This window comes from Acomys minous (genome assembly GCF_964271855.1).
Source record: "Acomys minous genome assembly, chromosome: 19".
Classification (NCBI taxonomy): Eukaryota; Metazoa; Chordata; class Mammalia; order Rodentia; family Muridae; genus Acomys; species Acomys minous.
This window is the reverse complement of record NC_140499.1, coordinates 12,945,514-12,959,414: the sequence shown is the minus strand read 5'-3', so window position 1 is coordinate 12,959,414 and position 13,901 is coordinate 12,945,514. Positions and strand designations below refer to the sequence as shown.

General features: G+C 39.4%; 1 pseudogene across 1 annotated transcript in view; it reads right to left on the bottom strand.

Annotated features, from left to right (window-relative positions):
• Positions 1 to 464: 464 nt before the first annotated feature.
• LOC311590232 (histone acetyltransferase type B catalytic subunit-like) overlaps positions 465 to 13,901 on the bottom strand; it is an 80,597-nt pseudogene continuing 67,160 nt past the window's right edge. Inside the window, exon 2 of the transcript in view lies at positions 465 to 1,424. The product of the transcript in view is annotated as a histone acetyltransferase type B catalytic subunit-like (transcript). The remainder of the gene's footprint in view (positions 1,425 to 13,901) is intronic.

Below are 13,901 nucleotides of genomic sequence, written 5' to 3'. Positions count from 1 at the left end.
CTGCTAGGTGGAATCTCTCAGAGGACAACTTTCCTAGGTGCCTGTCTGCAGGCATAGTAGAGTATCATTAATAGTGTCAGGGGTTGGCGCTCTCCCATGGGGTGGGTCTTGGGTTGGGCCAGGCATTGGTTGAATGTTCCACCAATCTCTGCTCTATCTTTATCCATGTACATCTTGTAGTCAGGATAGATTTTTGAGTCCACATTTTTGTGAGTGGATTGGTGTCCTCTCCCCAACACTAAGAGTCTCGCGTAGTTAGGGGGAGTTCTATTCAGTCTTTTTAATTTCGTAAGCCATCTTTTGTTAATGCAATATATGTTCATAAACTCTAGACAGTATTTTAAAATATACACTCTCTCAAAAGGAAATATTCCACTAAGGCAAACATAGATAACTTTAGGGTCCTCAGAGATTTCATAGCACAGTGTACAGAAATGTACAGGTATCCTGGGGAACCAGGGCTTTCACTCTTGAGTGAGTCGCTGAATGACATGCTGGTAGTCCTCCCCCAGCTCCTGAAATCGCTCTTCCAGCTGCTCGTGTTGCACACTTATTTCTATCTGTTTCATCTGATTGGTCAGCTCTTCTGGTCTCAGGCATTTCCTCATCTTGGCAAGATCTCTCTGCCCTTTTTGTTTGTTTGTTTAAAAAGGGCCAATTAGTCTTCTTTTCATATCCAATGTAGCTTCTATATTGTTCAGCATCATTCATGTCAGTTACCAGCAGTCGAAGAATTTGATAAGCTCGTCTAGCATGTTGCTTATTTATTTTGAACTTCTGCTGTGCTTGTATTGCCATATCTTCATTGAATCCTTGCATTAAACTTTCCTGGGAGAAACAGGGCAAATCTTGACAAAGCTTCACAAGCACAAAGTCTCTCAGTTTCACATAGCTTTTGAATGAATCTTCCGTTGTGATATCAAGAACTGAAGGAGATGCAATGCAGTATCAATGAACTGTTTCAAGAAGTTGAGCACCATGGCCCTGACCTTGAAATGGAGTCAGTATCAGCATCTGACTTACATGTGGCAGATTTTTGTCTGGGTGCACATAATAATTATAGACTGCCATGTAGCCTACGGTCACAAAGAGTGTAGCTGCATCCTTATTATACTTCTCAAATACTAGAAAGTAGTGCCATCTTTCATCATCCACATCAATAAAGCTAGCAGTTTCAATAAATCACATCAAACATGTCTGAAGCCTTTCATGATATTCTTGAAAGCCTCCACATGTCATGTCAGCCTTGTATATCTGAAACATAAAGTTTTCTCCTCCTGTTGGACTAGGAACTGAGTATGTATGGAGGAGGGTTCCAATGGCTTGAAATTGGCTTCCTTTTCCAGCAAAGAAAGAAAATTATTTGTGTTTGTGCAAAACCCAGGTGGAATGATTTGCCTGATTTTGCCTTCAACATCATCTGCCTCCAGAGAAAGAAATTAGGAAACCGGCACCTTTCCCAATAGTCAAAAATAATATAAAATATCTTAGGGTAACTCAAACCAAGGAAACAGAAGACTCCTATGATAAAAAAAATCAAATCCTTGAAGAAAACAATTGAAGAAGATATCAGATGATAGAAAGTTCTCCCATGCTCATGGATCAGTAGGATCAACATAATAAAAGTGACTATTCTATCAAAACTATCTACAGATTCAACATAATCCTCATCAAAGTTTCAAGGCATTTTTTACAGACTTTGAAAGAACAATACTCAACTTCATATGGAAAAACAAAAAATCTCAGCTTAGCTAAAACAATTCTGAATAATGAAAGAACTTGCAGAGATATCCTCATCCTGATTTTAAGCTCTACCACAGAGCTATAATAATAAAAAACCTTCATGGTATCTCCATAAAAACAGACATGTCAGTCAATCAGTGCAATCAAATAAAAAATCCAGATATAAATCAGCACAACTAAGGACACCTGATTTTTTTAAAAGCCAAAAGTACACAATGGAGAAAAGAGAGCATCTCCAACAAGTTGTGATGGTCTAACTGGATGTCTGCATGTATAAGAATGCAAATATGTCACCTTACACAAAACTCAATTACAAGTGGATTAAAAACCTCAACATAAAACCAGAACTATGAACTTAATTAAAGAGAAAGTGGGGAATAGCCTTCATGTTGTGCTACAGAGATACAGTCATTACTCTGAACTTCACTTTATGAATATTTGATTTAAAAAGCAAAACATAAATAAATTAAAAATAAAATATAGTCTTCCATTAATGTAGTATTCTGTGGTAAGTCTTACTGATTCCTTTACCTCCAATTCTCACAGTCTTCTTTCTTTACAACAAAAGCAGTAGCTCTTTCCCTTATATAATCTTAATTTCCTGTGTACATATTTATTTTGTGATTATTCAGTGAGCCCTCTAGTGAAGAAACCATACCTTATATCATTTCAATGGTCTATTTATCTTTTATGCCAATCTCTATCAGAATATTAATGGCTGAGGAACTATGGTGCACACACATTTTTTCCTTCTCTATCACTTGCTATCCTCAAGATCCTAACCTATACCTCTTGCCATTCTATAATTCATGTAACTTACTTGTGTGCCTTCCCACATATATGTATATAGGCGCATTTGTCTTTGTATGCACATATAAAGGCCAGATATTGACATTTAGAGTCCTTTTTCATTGTATTTCACCAACAAAGTTTCTCACTGATCCTGGAGCTTGTTAGTTTGACTAGACTGGCTGGCCATGAAGCCCTTGAGATCCACCTGTTTCCTATTCCTATGCCCAGCTCTTAGGTTACAGATGGATGCGCCAGTGATATTTGGCTTTCGAATGGGTGATGATGATCTGAACTCAATTCTTCATGTTCACACATCACGTATTTACCTACTGAACCATCTACCCAGGTCCATACTTATTATTAGTTCACTTTCTTAATACAAAGTACCAATGTAAATAAATCACGTGGTTGTTGTAACATGGGAAAATATTCTGGAAATGGTTGAACACAGAATCAACTCTACTACCTAGGTAACTATATAAGAAGACTCAATGTAAGTATAAGATCTCTGAAGTTATTTTTAGCTCATATACAGCCTTCCACCATATACCATAAATAATGGCAATTTATAATCCATACTATGACCACAATGCAAAAACTTCCCAGAATAACATAAAAAAGAAAAATATGGACTATTTTCCTTTACATATAGATGTAGAGCTATGTAAAATAGTAATAGTAAATTAAGCTATAATTAAACAATATGCTATAGCTGACTGTGATGGTTGCAGCTGGTTGTCAACTTGTCTACATCTGGAATTAACTAAAACCCAAAAGTAGAAGCATAGCTGTGAAGGATTCCTGCTCAATTTGAAGTGGGGAGATATACTTCTAATCTTTGGGGGTGTTTGAACTTTGAGGCTTTAAGGAAGACACACTTTTAGTCAAGATCTAATCTGAGTCAAGCCTTCTGCTGTAAGATTTTTATAAGGACATAGAAGAAGGAAGTTTTTGTTGCTTGCTTGCTTGAGCCTGGATATCAAGTCCATTTCTTAACTGGCATTAGAGCCTATTTCTTCTGGATTCCAGCATATACTGAGAGTGAGCAACTAATGAATTCTTGGACTTTCCTTTCATAGGCAACCATTGTTGGATTAGCTGAACCACACTGGTAAGACAATCTAGTAAATATTATTACCATATATAGAGAGGGAATTTCATTTTATAAGTTCTCTTATTCTAGAGAAACTTGACTAATATGCTAATCTAAGAATTATCTGAGATTAAAATTAAATCTAATATAAGAAGTCTATTAGTATAATTCACTGCTTTGATATATTAAAGTCATAAAAGTATTTGGTGATATTTATATCTATTTCTGTTAAAAGTTTATTTAAATTCATAGGAGCTTTAAAAAATTTATTGGGATCTAATTTTAAATTTGTATGGTAAAGATCTGAGGGGGAAGACAAGCTCTGACTTTATTCATCTCACATATTCACATATCTCCACAGAACAAGAGCTTTGAGCTTTGATGTTAGTGCCTATTAGTAACCTGATCTTTGGGCATAGTGAAGAATATAAGGAAACTAATGGGTAGGAAATAAGCTCTGATGATGCAGAAGGAGCAAACTCACAAATATAACTGAAACAAGATGAAACAGTTGAGTTGTCATATGCCCAAGACCAAGAGATGCTCTGCCTCAGTAGATGTGAGAACTACTCAGAAAAACACAGACCATACCCTTTACCAGCATCAATGGCCAGCTCCAAGATATAATCTTACAATAACAAAGACAACAGAAAGGTCAGAAAGAGGGACAAGAGCATACAAAGTCACCCTTCTGAGGCAAGAAGGGAAGACTTGAAAGTAAAAAGCAAAAGGAAACTTCTGATAGCACAATCCATCCTCAAGCACAAAGTATTTATACAGGAAATTTGAAGTCTATAGTACCCTCAGGAGAGCCAGAGTAGCAAACATGCCTGAAGGCTGATTTCAAACTGTAAGAAAGTCCCAGGGGAAGGAAATAATGCTGACTTCCAGATGTCAGAATCTTTACCTCAGTCTCTACTACTCCACAACTCCCAGAATAACATAAAAAAGATGCCTAACATAAAAAAGACAGCACTAAAGAATCTGTAAAAACATATAAAAAGGAAAATGGCAACAAAAATGTCACACCAGGGTCATTTAGGCTAAGATTTGAGAGAGTAAGAATTATTACAGACTTCTTAAAACCTAGGCCAGTCAAATACAATGAGGTTATTTTTCTTATACTGATGGACAGGAAATTAACTAGCCTTATTTGTAAAAATCCTAGCCTTTAATTCTAACCTAGTTAACGTCTCTTTAAAAAGTGCATGGGGAATGAAGCTATTCTCAAAGACTAAGCAGAATTAGCATAAAGAATAAAAAAAATCAACTCCTAAAGTTTACACCTAGGGACATACTTCCTCCTGCATGATTGCACTTCCTAAAGTGTCCATAACCTTCTGAAAAACCACTACCAAACGGGACCAAGTTAAATGCATGAACCTATGGGGTAATTTTTTTTTTATTTAAAACACTTCACAGACTTCTGTTAAAGATATAGATTTTGAACAGTATGAAGTTTTTTTGAAAAATAAAGAAGCATAGATAATTAAGAGCCATCCACCATGACCAAGTAGGCATCATCACAGGCATGTGGGGTGGTTCAATATATATATAAATTCATCAATGTAATTCACCATATAAACAAACTAAAAGGAAAAAGGACACATTATTATCTCCCTAGGTGCTGGAAATACATTTGACAAAATCCAATACCCATGCATGTTAAAATTCTTGAAGAGATCAGGGATACAAGGCACATGCCTAAACATAAGAAAGGCAGTATATAGCAAGCCTATTGCTAACACCAAACTAAATGGAGAGAAACTTAAATCAATTCCACTGAACCCAGGAACAAGACAAAACTATCCACCTCTCTCTGTATCTCTTCAAAATTTACTTGAAGTCCTATCTAGAGCAATAAAACAAGTAAAGGAGATCAAGAGGATGCAAACTGGAAAGGAAGAAGTCAAAGTATCACTATTTGCAGATGATATAATAGTATACATAAGTGACCCCCAAAATTCTCCCTGGGAACTCCTACAGCTGATAAACACCTTCAGGAATATGGCCAGAAACAAAATTAACTAAAAACAAACAAAAAACAGTAGCTTTCCTGTATACAAAATGCCAACACAATTCATTACAGATCTCTGAAGAACAATTCTCAACTTCACATTGAAATATAAAAAATCAAAAATAGCTAAGACAATCCTGTACAATAAAAGATCTTCTAGAGGAATCTCCATCCCTCAACCTATACAATGGAGCAACAGTAATAAAAACAACATAGTACAGGCATAGAAACAGACATGTGGAACAATAGATCAAATTAAAGACTCAAAAATAAAATCACATACCTACTGACACTTGATTTTTGACTAAGGAGCAAAAACTGTGCAATGGAAAAAAGATAACAACTTCAACAAACAATGCTGGTCTAACTGGATTTCTGTGTGTAGAAAAATGCAAATACACCCTTCTTTATCACCCTGCACAAAACTAAAGTCCAGGAACAGGAGACAACTTCCTGAACAGAACACCAATAACTCAGGCTCTAAAATCAACAATTAATAAATGGGACCTCATGAAACTGACAAGCTTCTATAAGGCAAAGGACACTATCAATTGAACAAAAAGGCAGCCTACAGACTGGGAAAAGATCCTAATTATCCATACATCCAACAAAGGGATAATATCCAAAATATATCAAGAACTCAAGAACTTAAACACCACCAAACCAAATAATTTAATCAAACAATGGAGTAAGGAGCCAAACAGAGAATTCTCAACAGGGGAATATCGAATGAGTGAGAGACACTTGTAGAAATGCTCAACAACCTTAGTCATCACGGAAATGCAAATCAAAACAACTCTGAGATTCCACTTTACACCAATCATAATGGTTAAGGTCAAAAGTTCAATTGACAGCATATGCTGGCGAAGATGTGGAGAAAGGGGAGCACTCCTCCACTGCTGGTAAGAGTGCAAACTTGTACAACCACTTTGGACACCAATCTTGTGCTTTCTCGGAAAATTGGGAATAATGATACCTCAGGACCCAGATATACCACTCCTGAGCATATACCAGAAAGATGCTCCACTATACAAGGAGAACATTTGCTCAACTATGTTCATAGCAGCTTTATTCACAATAGCCAGAATCCGGCAACTCCTAGATATCCCTCAACTGAAGAAAAGATAAAGAACATTTGGTACCTTTACACAATAGAGTACTTCTCACCTATTAAACACAAGGAAAATTTGAAAATTTCAGGCATATGGATGTAACTAGAAAAGATCATCCTGAGTGAATTAACCCAGACCCACGAAGACACTCATGGTATATAATCACTTATAAGCAGATATTATCCACATAATAAATAATACTACACTACAGTACACAGATCTAAAGAAGCTAAATGACAAGGAGGACCCTATGAAGGACATTTCTCATTCAGAAGGACAAATAGAATAGACACCAGAAGAGGATGAGGAGAAGGAACAGGCCGGGATCCCACCATAGAGGGCTTCTGAAAGATTCTACCCAGCATGGGATTGAAACAGATGCTGAGACTCACAGCCAAACTTTAGGGTGGAGTGCAGGGAGTTTTGTGGAATAGTTGGGGGATAGAAGAGCCTGGGGGGACAGGAGCTTGACAAGGAGATCAATGGAGACAGCAAATCTGGACTGTGGGGGATGGAGCTGCAGAGACTGATGCCACAACCAAGTAGACATGCATGGTAATGGCATGGACCCCCTGCTCAGATGTTGTTGGTAGCCAGCACAGTCTCCTTGTGGGTCTCATAATACGGGAAGTAGGGGCTACCTCTGACACGGACTCTGGTGGCCACTAGTTGATCCCCATGGTACAGAGGCCTTGTTAGGCCCTAGAAGAAGAGAATGCAGGCAGTCCAGATGAGACTTGATATGCTGGTGTCAGATGATAGGGAAGTAGGGCTCAGCATTTCTGAGGACTCAGGGAAGGGAAAGGGGATGAGGGGGAGAGGAAGGACCAGGAAGAGAAGAGGGAGTGGGCTACAATAGGGATGTAAAGTGAATAAATTACATTTTTTAAATTAAGTTTAAAAATTAGCAAGAAAGAAAATTAAGAGCCAATGACAACTGATACTATATAGTTTGGGACCAAGAAATTTATGAGTGAGGTTTCCAAGAATCAACTGCAGTGGGGAATGGGCCCAGCCTTCTTTCTTGGCCTTAGTGTGGATGAGAGCCATGAAAGATTGGATGGGCATCACCTTCCTGATTTCCCTCTCTCTTGATCCTAGATTGCTCCAGAGCAAGAATGAGAGAGGCCTACCAAGGAGACAACTCCAAATTAAAGTATTTTTCCTATCTGAATTCCTGCTCAGACTCTGCCATATCAGCAGCTTCAAAGCTTGGTTTGGACACTTCTCTTTCTTGTCATCTAAAAAGAAAAAAAAAAAGAAAAGAAAAAAACAGCTACCGACAAGTGCCCCTAAATCATCTGATTCCCAAGTTGTCTCAAATGTTTAGGAAACCCTTCATTCACGATAGATGGATCTCATGCCAAGAATGGAAACACACAGAGCTATGTAGGGGCTTTTCCAGGCCAAGCTACTTTTATCTTCTCCAATTCATGGTCAGAAAATTACTAGTCTCCGTCCCTGCAGGAAAGGAACTGTGGCTTAGGTGTGTGTGTCATAGTTCAGTTCAAGTGGCTAGTGGAGAAGCAGCTTGTACTCAAATCCCAGTATAAACCCAATCACTCTGGATCGTATTATACTATTCCTCCGTGTCTCCAAACCACAAGGAGATTGTAGGAAATAGAGAGAAAGGAGAATCTTAGGTAGAAAAAAAAAACAGATCAGTTGTATAATGAGGCCACTCCCTTTGTGATTCTCAGAAGGCACCTTTAAAGTGCCCCTTCACACAAATACATGGTGCACAAGTTACAAGCATTGATTCATCTGTCTATTTTCATCATCATGGAGACAGAACTTAAGGTCTTGTACAAACTAGGGAGGTGCTCTATCTCTGGTCTACACTCTATACCCTAAGTTATAAGTTTAATGATAGCATCTACTAGGTCTTTCTCCTGCCTGAGACTCACCAAAAGAACTAGACTGGTTGGCCACCCATTCCCAGGAATCCTCCTGACTATGACTGCCCAGAACTGGGATCAGGACTATGCTGCCATGTCTGGCTTTTTTACATGGAGCCTAGGATGGAAGTCAGGTCCTTCCTTATCCTTGCAAGGGAAGTGCTTTACCCACTGAGCCATCTTCCAAGCCCCTTGAAGAACATTTTGTTAGTGAATAAATCAAATTATTTGTCTATGTTTAAACAATAAAAAAAATCACCAAGTCCCCACTTTTCACTCTTGTTGGCTTCAATGAAAGCTGTTAGGTCAGCAGTGATTGTCTAATTCCAGAAAGATTTCTGTGGAACACCAAGGGACCTGTTATTATCTTGGAATTCTATTCCCTCCTCAGAGTAGGGAAGCCACAGTGTAGCATCAGTTCCACAGGGCTGCATAGATGTTTTCCATTTCTCTTCTCAACATGAAATTTAAATGTAATTATTCCTCAACATGTCAAAGGCACTCATCGCATTCCACTGATTTACACTGAGCAGAAACTGTGAAGAAGATTTGATTTGGAAATACTTGTTCCTACAAACCTTCCTGAACACCGAGAAAGAAGCACTATTTGTGTTGATGCAAGCAGAAGCCTACTGGGCTGACAGAGACATGCCATTTGAGGCACCAAGGCTGCAGAACACACCGCTCTTTTTAATTCCACCACCTCACAAATCCCTCACTGAAATGTAAAGATATGAAAGCTTATTTGCAAGAAACGATGCCAGGAAATAATGATGACCTAAAGAAGGGTATGTGGCCTGGAGCTCAGACCGAGTTTATCAAATCTGATAGGACAGGTCTGAATTTGTCTTTTAATGTTGCTAGGCAAAACCACACTTAGGCTAATTTGAAGATGTTGCAGGTCACAACAGAAACCAAAGCACAGACAGTTGCTTCGAGACTAAGTGATTCGGGCAAAAGTATGGAATGTATGGAAGAAAAAGCAGAAGCAGGAGTCAGTCCAGAGACCTCACTGTCAAATACTGTGTTCCTGTATGAATCACCACACAGAAGGCACAGTTTTCTTATGGAAAAAAAATCAAATAACACCAGCATTGCTGGATAGTCCTAGGATTAAATGTGACCGACTGTGTAGGTGATATGCAAATGTCTGTGGACCAGGGGTGAGTGCTTGGCTGTTTGGCTGTGGTTCTTGGTAGCACAAAAAGACACCACAGGGAAGCAACTTCTGAAAACAATCTCAGTGACGTCAATGGGGACTCTATCAGTAGCTTCCTAGCTGAGGATTTGGCACCACAGATACAAGACTCCACATGGAGAGAGGAACAAGGAACTGGAAGACACAGGTGTGGGCTTTGGGATAGAGCTAGTACCAAGAGTTAGGAAAATCAGGGATTTAAACCCAGGCAAATACTTTTGAATAAGGAGAAGACCTACCTGTGTCTGTGTTATTCTTTCAGAGATATTTAAAGAGTTTAGGGAAAGGTTAGAGATTGGGTTTGAATTGGCAACAGAGTTCATGAACTCTGTGTGCAGACTCCAGGAAGAGGGAATTTGGCTTTTCCCAAACACTTCTGTGGTGGCAGCTACATGACTCATGAGATAGATCCTCTTCCTGATAATGAGGAGGGATAGTTTATATTTGTCAATCACTACATCACAGCCAAGGCGACATTCATTGTTGGAGGTTGGTCTGATGTATTTTGATGCTAACTCCTGCTTACTGTCTGTGTGCCTCATCTGTACCTTGCCTAAGAGCCTAACCTGTTTGACCAATGAAAGGCCATCACCTGGGCAGGGCAAATGGGATAGGTGTAGCTAAGGTTCCCTGGCTTGGAGAGACAGAGAGAATCTTGGGACGAGAGACTGGAGGAGAAGAGAGGAGAAGAAGGTTGTGCCATTATGGGATAGGTGAAGGAGAAGCCCATGGCTGGCATGGATGGAGTATTTGGCCCAGATGAAGAACATTATCAAGTATTTGGGATTATGAACGGGAGGTAGCTTGATAGAAATTGTTATCTATGGAGAGTAGTTTAGGGGATTAATATCTGCCCTGCTCCAAGTTAACCAAGACTATTTTAAAATATAACAGGTGTCTGTGTCTTGATTGATTACTAGCAGGTAAGAAAATACTGTCATAATAATAATTATATGCCTAATAATAATAATTATTAGGCCATACTGGTAAATTAACCCCAACAATTCATCACCAGTGTCCTTCCTACTCCTGATTGCCCTGTGAGGAGTCAGGTTCAGTCATGATGTCTTCTGAACTGAAAGGAATTTTATAGATTGCCTAAGTAATATTGGCTTAAGTTCTCATTTCACAGGTATGAACATTTGGGCTCAGTGTGTTAGGTGACTTGCCAAAGATTACACAAAACTAATCAATCAGAATCAGCTTTAAGCCATAGGTTTTCCTCATTTTAGTTATATAAAACACTACAACTTTGAATACTAATGCTTTTATAATGATAATTAGCAAGAAGCAGAAAAGTCCTTTATTTCTTTTCAGTATAAAACTAGAAGGGATTCTTTCAGTGGTGTGTGTGTCTCTGTGTGTGTGTGTGTGTGTGTGTGTGTGTGTGTGTGTGTGTGCGTGTGTCCATGAGCTCACACACAGAGACCAGAGAAGTGTAGAGGGAGCCCTCTTCTATCACTGTTGGTCATATTCTCTGTGAGACAGCATTTCTTACTGAGTCTGGATCATCCCATCCCTTTTTCTTTTTGCTAGGATCCCTGTCTAGCAAGCCTCAGTGGTCTTCACTTCTCTGAAGCTCTCTCCAGTTCTGGACTTACAGGTCCATTTAGCTACACCAGTCATTTATACATTGTTGGGATCTGAACATGGGTTGTGAAGGAAACATTCTTGCCCAGTTGGCTATCTTCCCTACCCCTAGCATCCCTTGTAATAACTACCAATTTTCTTTGCATATTATTCAGCAGCTGAGTACTAATTTGCATGTGAGCGCTGCTTTGGTTGTACTTATACCACATAAATGGTCTATCTTTTCTTGAGATGGGTTGATAAAGCCTACCATTTGGGAAGTCAATAATAAATGGACTCTTATGAATGAAAATGAAATAAAAATAATTTCACTCTGTTGTTATATATTGCACATAATATCTATATAAGTAGACTCCTCCCCCAAGGCCCTATTAGTTCAAATCATCCTGGCCCCTGATAAAAATGCAACAGCTATAAAGAATGGGTGATGATGCAGGGTATTTGATATCACTGTGAATGCCAACAATGTGTTGTTTATGGGAAAAACCTGTTTCAAGTTGTGGTGTAGCACAGCCCTAGCATACATCTTTCATCCAAGAGCTTTCTGCTTGAATGAAATAAAATCAGCCATAGATCAAAAGGTGGAGCGAGCAGCCAGTTCACAAAGAGTGAGCATAGGAAATAATCATAGGGAGTCAGAGGAAGCCAGGAGGAGCAAACAAGCAGAGCTGAGTCAGGCCCTGGCCCCAAACCATATTAGGCACCATCTCACAAAGCACTGTGGGATACCCCAAGCAGCTTTAGGCTTGGATCTCTCTCCATCTATTGCTTAATGGCCTGGGACATGGAGAGCTTGCGAACAAGCAAAGGTGAGTTAGGCATGGGCCACAATCCACATTAGCTGCCATTCTGAAGAGGCCTGTGGGACACCCAAGCATCTATAGGCCTAGATTTCTCTCTGCCAAAGGCTCACCACACTGGTCCTTCTGGGACACAAAGAGCAAACAAGCAGAGCTGGGCTGGGTGCAAGCCACACCCACATTATCTAGCATCATGAGAAGGACTGTAGAATACCCAAGTAGCTTTGCGCTTAGATCTCTCTCCACCCACTCCTTTCTGGCATGGATCATCTGGGTCCCAGACAGTGACCCTGGCAGAGATGAGCTGGGCACAAGCTCCAACATCCATTGTCCACCATCCTCGGGGAGGCCTCTGGGGATCCCTACTTGGCTTGGAGCTCTCTTCAGGTTTTCCTGACCTGCCTGACCAAAGTGGGGCACAGACAGTGACCCTAATAGAAGAACCTCCAGGCCTGCTAACACCAGAGAGAATCAGATGGCTAGAGGCAGCAAAACTCAACGCCATATGACACCACAAGAAACCAGTGGTCCTACTACAGCAAGCGTTGGAGATACTAACACACCAGAAGAGCAAGAATAAGATGTTAAATCTGGGGTAATAAAAAATATAGAAATATTGAAGGAAGAAAATAAATCTCTCAGAGAAATACAGAAAAATACATTCAAACAGATGAAGGCATTGAATAAATCCCATAAGAATTAAAGGAAAATACAATCAAATGGGAGGAAGGAATGAATAAAGCCATTCAAGACCTAAAGGGGGAATTAGAAACAATAAGTAAAACACAATCTGAGGCAATCCTGGAGTTGGAAAACCTAGAAAAAAAAACAGGAACTGCAGACACAGGCAACATTAACAGAATACGAGAGATGGAAAAATGAATATCAAATGTAAACGATATGGTTGAAGTTATTGATACATAATTCAAAGAAAAATTTAAAGCTAAAAATTTCCTGACTCAAGACATCAAAGAAATCTGGGGCACTATAAAAAGACCAAACCTAAGAATAATAGGAATAGAAGGAGAAGCCTCCAAGCTCCATGGCTCAGAAAACATCTTCAAGAAAATCACAGAAGAACACTTCCCCAACCTAAAGAAAGAAATGCCCATAGACATACAAGAAGCCTACAGAACTCCAAATAGATTAGACCAGAAAAGAAAACTGCCCCTCCACATAATAATCGAAACACTAAATGTACAGAACAAAGAGAGAATATTAAAAGCTGAAAAAGAAAATGGCAAGTCACATCTAAAGGCAAATCAGTATTACACTTGACTTTTCAACAGAGACTATGAAAGCCAAAATGTCTTGGATGGATGTCATGCAGACACTAAGAGACTACAGACCCCCAATCCAGACCTCTATACCCAGCAAAACTTTAAATCACCATATATGGAGAAAACAAGATTTTCCGTGACAAAATCAGATTTAAACAGTCCCTAGCCACAAATCCATCAAGGGTGGTGAATCTGGACACAGGTGGGGGCCTTCACAAACTGTTAAACCAACCAAGAGTGATGTATGCAGAGAGCCTAGACCCCCTGTTCATATACAGCCAATGGACAGCTCACACTGTCTGTGGCTGTGAGGGGAGGAGGGACTGCCTCTGCATGAACTGTGAACACACAGAGGAAGGGGATGCAAGCTATCCAGAT